At 36.8% G+C, this 8,087-nt stretch overlaps 1 long non-coding RNA gene across 2 annotated transcripts; it reads left to right on the top strand.

Moving 5' to 3' along the window:
- The first annotated feature begins 4,371 nt into the window (after positions 1-4,371).
- On the top strand, positions 4,372-7,825 carry LOC133793626 (uncharacterized). 2 transcript variants are annotated; one of them, XR_009874902.1, is made up of 4 exons: positions 4,372-4,663; positions 4,754-4,824; positions 6,373-6,438; positions 7,501-7,825. It is a non-coding gene; the product is annotated as an uncharacterized LOC133793626 (long non-coding RNA). The 2 variants fall into 2 exon arrangements; XR_009874903.1 differs by lacking the exon at positions 6,373-6,438.
- The last annotated feature ends 262 nt before the right edge of the window (positions 7,826-8,087 follow it).

Raw genomic sequence — 8,087 nt, 5'->3', positions numbered from 1 at the left:
TGAGAATCCTTCTGCACAAATAATAAAGAGATAAGGGGATAAGGGATCACCTTGTCTCAATCCTCTGCTCGGTATTATTGGACCCAGTTCATGGCACCCCGAGATAATCTTATAGGAAACAGAGCTCACACACCGCATCACAATCTTTATCCAATGGTCGCTGAAACCCATCTTTTTTAGCATTGCATGCAGAAAACCCCATTCAACCCTGTCATATGCCTTACTCATATCCAGTTTGAGAGCCATGAATCCATCCTTTCCTGTTGATTTCCTCTTGAGATAATGCATAACCTCAAAAGAAACCATAATGTTATCTGTTATGAGCCCACCAGGAATAAAAGCACTTTGGGTCTCAGAAATAATGTTATGGAGTACCTTTTTCAATCTGTTGGCCACAACTTTGGAAACAATTTTATAAATCACATTGCATAAAGCAATGGGCCTAAGGTCACTCATGGACTCAGGTTTAGACTTCTTAGGGATAAGAACAATATGGGTTTGATTTAGGTGATCAGGAAACTCAGCAAACATAAAAAAATGTTGAACCAAACGTACCACATCAGGACCCACAATGTCCCAAAATTTCTGGTAAAACCCAGGATTGAACCCATCTGGTCCTGGCGATTTGTCTGGGTGCATTTGAAACAGGGCTGCCTTGACTTCGCTGTCATCCACTGGTAGAAGTAGCTCCATATTTATTTCCTCTGTTATGCTCTCTGGGACACACTAAGTAACTCTTTCCCAAGAGGTAGTAGAGGCTGCAAAGATGCTTCTGAAATAATCAACAATTACCTCGCCCAAACCATGCTCCCAATCCACCCATGTGCCATGATCATCCTTGAGGGAAGAAATCTGGTTAATTCTTTTCCTGGTACTTGCACATGCATGGAAAAATTTTGTGTTTTGGTCACCAGCTTGTAACCACAACTGCTTCGATCTTTGGCGCCAAAATATCTCTTTCTGTGTGAGTACCTCGAAGAGACAGCTGTGAATCTCCTGGTACCGACGAATAGACTCCTCATCTCTCTGGCCTTTCAACTGCTTCAATAAACGATTACATTGACTTATACGCTCCTTAAATTTACCTGTAATGTCCTTCCCCCATTCCGCGAGAGCAGTACTGCAACACTTTATTTTTTCCTGGAAAGAATCAGCACTAAGCGCTCTCCATTGATCAGATACAATTTGGCGGCACATAGGCTCCCGAGCCCAAGCATTCTCAAATCGAAACCTCCTTATGACTGGATGTCGCACTTGGTAAGCAAGATCCAACCAAATGGGAGAATGATCAGAAACAGAAGTCTCAAGGTTGACCAGTTTAGCTGCAAAAAATAATGACCTCCAAGGATGTGAGATGAGAGCACGATCAAGTCTCACCTCAATCCAATTTGGCGTACCTCGCCCTCTTTCCCAAGTAAAAGGATGGCCCATCATCTCCATATCGCTCAACCCACAATCGTTAAGAGTCTCCTGGAAGCCATTAATTAAACTACAGGGATAAGCGCGACCACCTCTTTTTTCCCATTGATATAGCACATTATTGAGATCACCAATAAGACACCAAGGCAACTCTGAATCTCCTGCTAGCTGTTTAATTTTCCTCCAAGTATTGTGGCGTAAGTTGCGTTGCGGTTCACCATAAAAACCAGTTAAGCGAAATTCAGGATGATTTTCTAATTTCAACACAATATCAATATGGTTGAAACTATAGCTCAAAAGCCTACCCTCTTCCGCTTTTCGCCAAAACATAATTAAACCTCCGCTATGACCATGCGCATCTACCACAAAAACACCCTCAAATCCCAATTGCCACTTAATAAAATTCACTCTTTCTTTATTAATAAAAGTTTCACATAAAAAGACTACATTGGGTTTCTTTTGGAAAATAATTTCCTTAAGGAATTGAAGAGCCCGTGGGTTCCCAAGCCCCCGGCAATTCCAGCTTAATACACTCATAATTCTTGGCGGGCCCAAGAGTTGGTACCCGCCTCCAACACATTTTTTGGAAAAATGCCACCTTCAGAATTTTCACCTCTATTAGCATCTTGTGTATCCAAACCAGCATTTAAAGTTGGACCTATACCCTCATTATTAGATAAAAACCCAGCCCGAATTGCCTCTTCCCCCACATCTTCTCGGCCCAGATCCATAGCATTAGTACGGCCCAAATCCATCCCCTCCATTTGGCCCATTTGAACCCTTCTTCTCTTAGGGTCAACAAGTAAAAATCCCTCATTATTTTGACAGCCTTCATCCCGTTCATTCAGCATATCAACGCCAACATTTAAGTCAGAATCTCCCATAATTGCACCAGCTTGATTGCCACCTCCTTTATTCCCCATAGAAACCGCTATTCCACGATTTCCTCCCATTGCAACGGCACCATTCATGAGATCTGATTCCCTGCTGAAACCGCGCCTCTCCCCCAGATTTCTAGCCATTGCATTAACTCCGACTCCCTCCATTCCCGCCGCATGTACCTGAGAATCTCGTCCACCCCGAGCCATAGAACGGTCGGCCTCCATGTTCGTCGGCGGCGAACTCCCATCCTGATGCGATGAGGCTGGTCGGGCTATGTTCTCAAGGAGCCATGGAGCACCGATCTGCTTCCCTTGCCTTCGGTCAGGAGCTCTCATGAACAAGCCATATGGTTTGGGTAAGTGCTCTGTTTCTGCTTCAAACAACTTTATACAGAACTTCTCTGAATGCCCAAGGATGCCACAAATGAAACAAAACGTGGGTAACCTCTCATATTTGAACTCTGCCCAGAACGCCTCTCCCTTTGAGTTTTGTATCTTCATCCTCCTCTTCAGTGGCTGTTCAATGTTGATATAAAAAATCTTATTTATTGAATTTACTAAACAATTTTTTTTAATCTCTGAAAGCATGACATTCCTATTAATTTGTAAATAATTTCATAGGCAAAAAGGAAATGATTCGATGCTTTTGACCTAGTTTACTAATTTTTTCCTTCTATTTTTCCAAAGCAAAATAATAAAGTCATTTGTACTTTTAATATTTGCTTCTTTTTTTCTATACTTAGTCTAATATATCCATTCTCAAAATATAAGAGTAGCTCCAATTTTATAACAGATTGCAACACAAAATTATATTTTTGAGAAAAAAAATTCTCAAATTTATAATGGTTAACTTTTTTTTCCCTCCTTTCAAAAATTTTCTTTTATATAAAATATTAAGAATTCCTAAGGGTTCTAGAAGTAGCATACCACTATTAATATAATCTAATATGGAAACTACATATTTTAATTTAATAAATATTATTTGATAATACTAACTAATTATAAGATGTCAGACCACGTAGTGTTAGAATACCAAATAGCAATACTCTATTTATAAAAAAAAAATAGCAACACTCTCATCAATATTGCACTGAAAAATCATAATATAAAAAAAGAGCATACGGGTAATTATCATAATGAAATGATTTAAGTATATTTGAGAGAGTTACATATTAATAATAATATTTGGTGAATAAGTTGTATTAATTATGGATTAGTATTTGAAGAAGAGTGTTGGGGCAACAATTTGTCTTTCTATATCTGGAAGTAAAAATCCAACGATGAACGACGACTTGCTCCTACTCCGGTGATGAAATCTACTTTTGACTCGTCGGGATTACCTGCAAGAAAGACACTCCGATGCCTAAGTCAGTTCAAAATTCCCCCCGTTTCCCTCCTCAAAATCTCATATTTATAGGATGAAATATACAAAACAGTTAGTTGGTTCAAGTGAACCCTGAAAAGGAGGAAGGAGAATAACTAACTTTCCCTCAAAAAATATCGACTTTTAAAATGTCTCGCTCAGGGGTCAGAGGCGCGGACTGTAACGTCCTACGTTTTTGGGTACCTTTAAACGACTCGGGTCGGGATTTTTCCTCCGGGTTAAGAATATTATTTTAAATAATATTATATTTTGTTTGTAAGTATTCCATGAGTTGTTGCTAGCCAAAATATGAATTTTGTGATTTTAAAAGTCAAGATAAGACTTTCGGTCCTAGACCGACACAAAAACCCTGATCGGGTAAAAATCTCGGAAAATAAAATGAAAAATCATGGCAATTATATTTTGGGCATAAAATACATTCATAAAAGTTAAAGTTTGGTCAAAAATAATAAACCTAAAAGAAAATCGAAATTTTAGGGCATTTTGTGTTAAATGTCTAATTTTACCGAAATGGGGAATTTTATTCCATGAATGGACCTTAGGTTAAATTTAATTAATTAATGTTAAGTTTGGTGATTAAAACTTAATAAAAGTGAAAAATGTGTTAAAAGCCAATTTGGACTTTTCTTCTTATGAAACATTTATTAACCTTTATAAAAAAAAAAAAATGAATATATATGGCAAAGGGTGGCCGGCCATGTGGTCTTTTAGAGTGGTGTGAACCCAATTTTATAAAGATTAAATCCCATTTAATGAAGAAGTCAAGTGGGCAAGTGGGTAGAAAAGCACTCAAGTACTTTGTGATATTTTGAAGAGTTTTGTGAGCAATTCCCACACTAAGAACCGATCACTCTCCCTCTCTCATTCACTCATCTGATTTTTTGAGGACCTCTCAAAGTGTTCCCTCAATATTCAACCTCAAGAACACCAAGGAAAACTTGGAGGCTAAGTCTTGGTGTAGGAAGTATTTTTCCCTAAGGTAAAGCTTCACTAATCTAGGCTTTTGTAAAGTTTTAAGCATAGAGTTTCAAATAGCTAATTAACTATGTTGTTGGGGGAACTTGGTTAGGGTTTTTGAAAGGTTTTGAAGGAGTCAAAGCTTATAGGAAGGTCCAAACCATAAGCAAGAACACCAAAGAGGTAAAAAGTTTACTTTTGATGATTTTGTTGTAGGGTTTTTAGTTTTAAGCATTATTTTGTATATCTAATGCTTAAAGTTTCTTGTTGGTGATGTAATAAGGTTATGGTAGTTGTTTAATAATTTTTTATGATGCATGTGTATTGATTTTTGAAAATGGGAACCAAAACCCCCAAGGGTTTTGTAAGATACCCTAAAACAAAACATGTTTTGAGCTGTGACTTCCAAGGGGTCAAGCAGCCACTGTATATTGTTTTTGTAAAATTAAATGGTACTGTGATGTTGTTGAGATTGAGCACATAAAATTGAGCTTTTGAAACACTAAAAAATGTTTAGAAATGAGTAAGTTATGCTATTTCAAAGTTTAGGTAAAAAACAGTTTTTTCGTATTCTTATTTTCGGAATTAAGTTTGGACAGCCACTGTATAAGGCAAATGAACCCAGTTTTTTCTAAAATTTTGTGCACATATTTATGGCATAACCTATTAGTCCACTGTAAAATTTGGTAAGGAAATATTAAATGGTTTGAAAGTTATTAACTGTCAAAGTTTGGAAAAAATAAGGACTTGAAAATAAGGTCATTTTTACCTCATTGTTGGAAAATGATTTCACCAATAAAAAATGCTCATTTTGACCTAAGATTTTACAAAGACCTAAATGGCATAACAAAAATGGAATTGGGAAATTTTGGTAACAATTGGGTAAGTAAATTTCAAGTTATGAACTAACGAAGTATGTAGTTAAAAATATGAAAAAATAGGTTTTTCACACTTAGTGTAAAAATGAGATTTTGAAACATAAGGTAAAAAGTAAAATTTTGTTTATTTCAAGATATAAAATGGTAAGTCTTGAAATCATATTTTCACTAAAATTACCCCTTTGAGTTTAAATGAATTATTTTTATTAAAGAGTTTTTATTCTTTTTAAAAATAAGAGATTTAATTTATTAATAGTTAATAAATTAAAAGATGGTTAAAACCTTATATTTTGAGAAAATAATTAAATGAATTATTTTTCTAGTAAGTAAAATTGATTAATTGATTTTGGAAAGTTAATTAGACAAGATTAGAAATTTATAACGGTTTTCCTAATTAAGACAAATTAGGCAATTTTCTTAAATCGGTTTTTAGATATTAAAACCTTAAGAAAACTAAAATGAAAATTTGAAGAGTTTATTTTCTTTAAAAATAATTAAGGAATTTATTTGTATTTTCTGGATATAATACCGGCTAAAATCTTACATATTTTAACCGACTAGTCGAAAGTGCGGGTTAATAGCGATACCTTGAAATAATAAGATTTTTAGCGGGTTGTGGGGAAATACCATTGTGATACCCGAGCCTAGGTATCGAGACCTTAGGATAGGCCTCTCCGAGACTTAGGGTTTAGTCTCGAATATTTTGTATGACTTTCCTTAATAGGTTTAAAACCAAATAAGTATTATAAATCCTTACAAATGACTTTTATTAAAATGACCAAACTGCCCAAAATAATAATAATGAATTATGAGTGCCATAATTAATCCGAGTATACTGTATGGATAACTACAGTATTGGCTAAGCGTAACTGGACTGAACGTTGGAGGGTGAAAACCTGCTGAGCGCTAAGGACTCCAAGTAAGTCAACTTATATTGTATGGCTGCAACATGAAATGATTATTGTCTTGTATGTTAGTATAGGGATACATGCACATATATAGGCTGTCATAGAAAGTTGCTTAGAGACGTTAGTCTAGTGAGTGCTGATTTAGAAAATATGAACGGTAGATGTCCGTCATATCCTAGACGGTTGATCCCCGTCACACTGCTTGATTTTATTTATGTCTGGTTCATTACCGCGACGAGTGGCCATGAGGTGAGGATAAGCTGGTTAAACCTAGGGGCGCCAAGATAAATGGGACCTAGGGGCCCTCATGCTTACTTAATCATTGGACGGTTAGAATCCGAGCAAGTGCTCTGATAAGTTATTCCCGGATAGCAGCCGTGAATATTGGCCATTCTGTGAGAGTGCCTAGAGATACTAGGGGTTGCCAAGATTGAGTGAGGCTGAACACCCTAGGGGCAGCTGCTCACCAGCACCACTGATTAACATAGAAGTCTCCGTAAAATCGTGTAAATTGGATTACACTCTTGGATAAGTAGCGATGCCCTAGGTAACACGATAGTTACCCTTGATGAGAATATTTATTGGCTAGATCTTAGTGTGGAGACTCGGTTCTCTTTTACAGATTAGCAATTATGTTGGAGGGCGCGTTACGCCTGAATTGTTGGAAATTGTCGAGCGTTGGTCTCGAATTATATTGTGATATAATATATCTGCTTGCTCTGGGATTTTCTGAGTGCAGGGATATAATTGTTGATAAGATATAGTTTTGATATAATATATCTGCTTGCTCTGGGATTTTCTGAGTGCAGGGATATAATTGTTGATAAGAATTAGCTGTGATATAATATATCTGCTTGTTCTGGAATTTTTTCTGAGTGCAGAATTTTTATCTAGTTATGAATTAATTTATCATTGGTTATCAGGCATGACCATAAGTTTGCCAGGACGCTTTAGCATTCTTGAAATTGATTGTGTAGGGTCCGGATAGGTCCGGATCCCTATTTCTCTACCTGCTTTGTTTGAAAGTTGATCTTACTAAGCGTTTTCGCTTACCTAGTTGTTTCATGTTGTAGGTAAGGGCAAGGGCAGGGCAGAGCAGTGAGCGCTGGAGTCTTCCTTGCAAATGTACATGTGGACCGACCTTTTGGGAAGCTGTTTTATTTTTGGAAATGTTGTGTAATTTTCCTAAACTAGGCTCACTCTACTCTTTATAAAACATGTTTGTAACTAAATGTTAAGTATGGTCATAGGAATTTTTAAAAAGTTTTTATTTATGGGTTTTTGAGACATTCTGTTAAATGAAAACATTTATATTTCCGCATTATTGAGTCTTGAAAATCCGGGTCGTTACACGGACTGCCTCTGACCTACAGCTTCTGCCTTCGGAACCTTCCTTTGTCTAAACGCTCCGTTTTGAGTATTTGATAAATGAGGCAAGTGTTTTCGGGCCGAACATTTTGGGCCCAACAGATGCCCCCTGGCCCAAGCTTCGGACAGGTGTGGCGTGTTAATCTGTTAGAATCTTGGGCCGACTCTTCAACACCAAAAGGTTCGCCTAAAGCCGTCATTCTCCGTAAACCGAGGCAATCCGTAGGTACATGATTATTTGATTACCTGACAAGTTATACTTAATGCGTACACAATTATCGAGTAAACGTTT

This window comes from Humulus lupulus, chromosome 8 (assembly GCF_963169125.1).
Source record: "Humulus lupulus chromosome 8, drHumLupu1.1, whole genome shotgun sequence".
Classification (NCBI taxonomy): domain Eukaryota; kingdom Viridiplantae; phylum Streptophyta; class Magnoliopsida; order Rosales; family Cannabaceae; genus Humulus; species Humulus lupulus.
The sequence above is the reverse complement of the archived record's forward strand: the minus strand, read 5'-3'. Positions and strand labels throughout refer to the sequence as shown.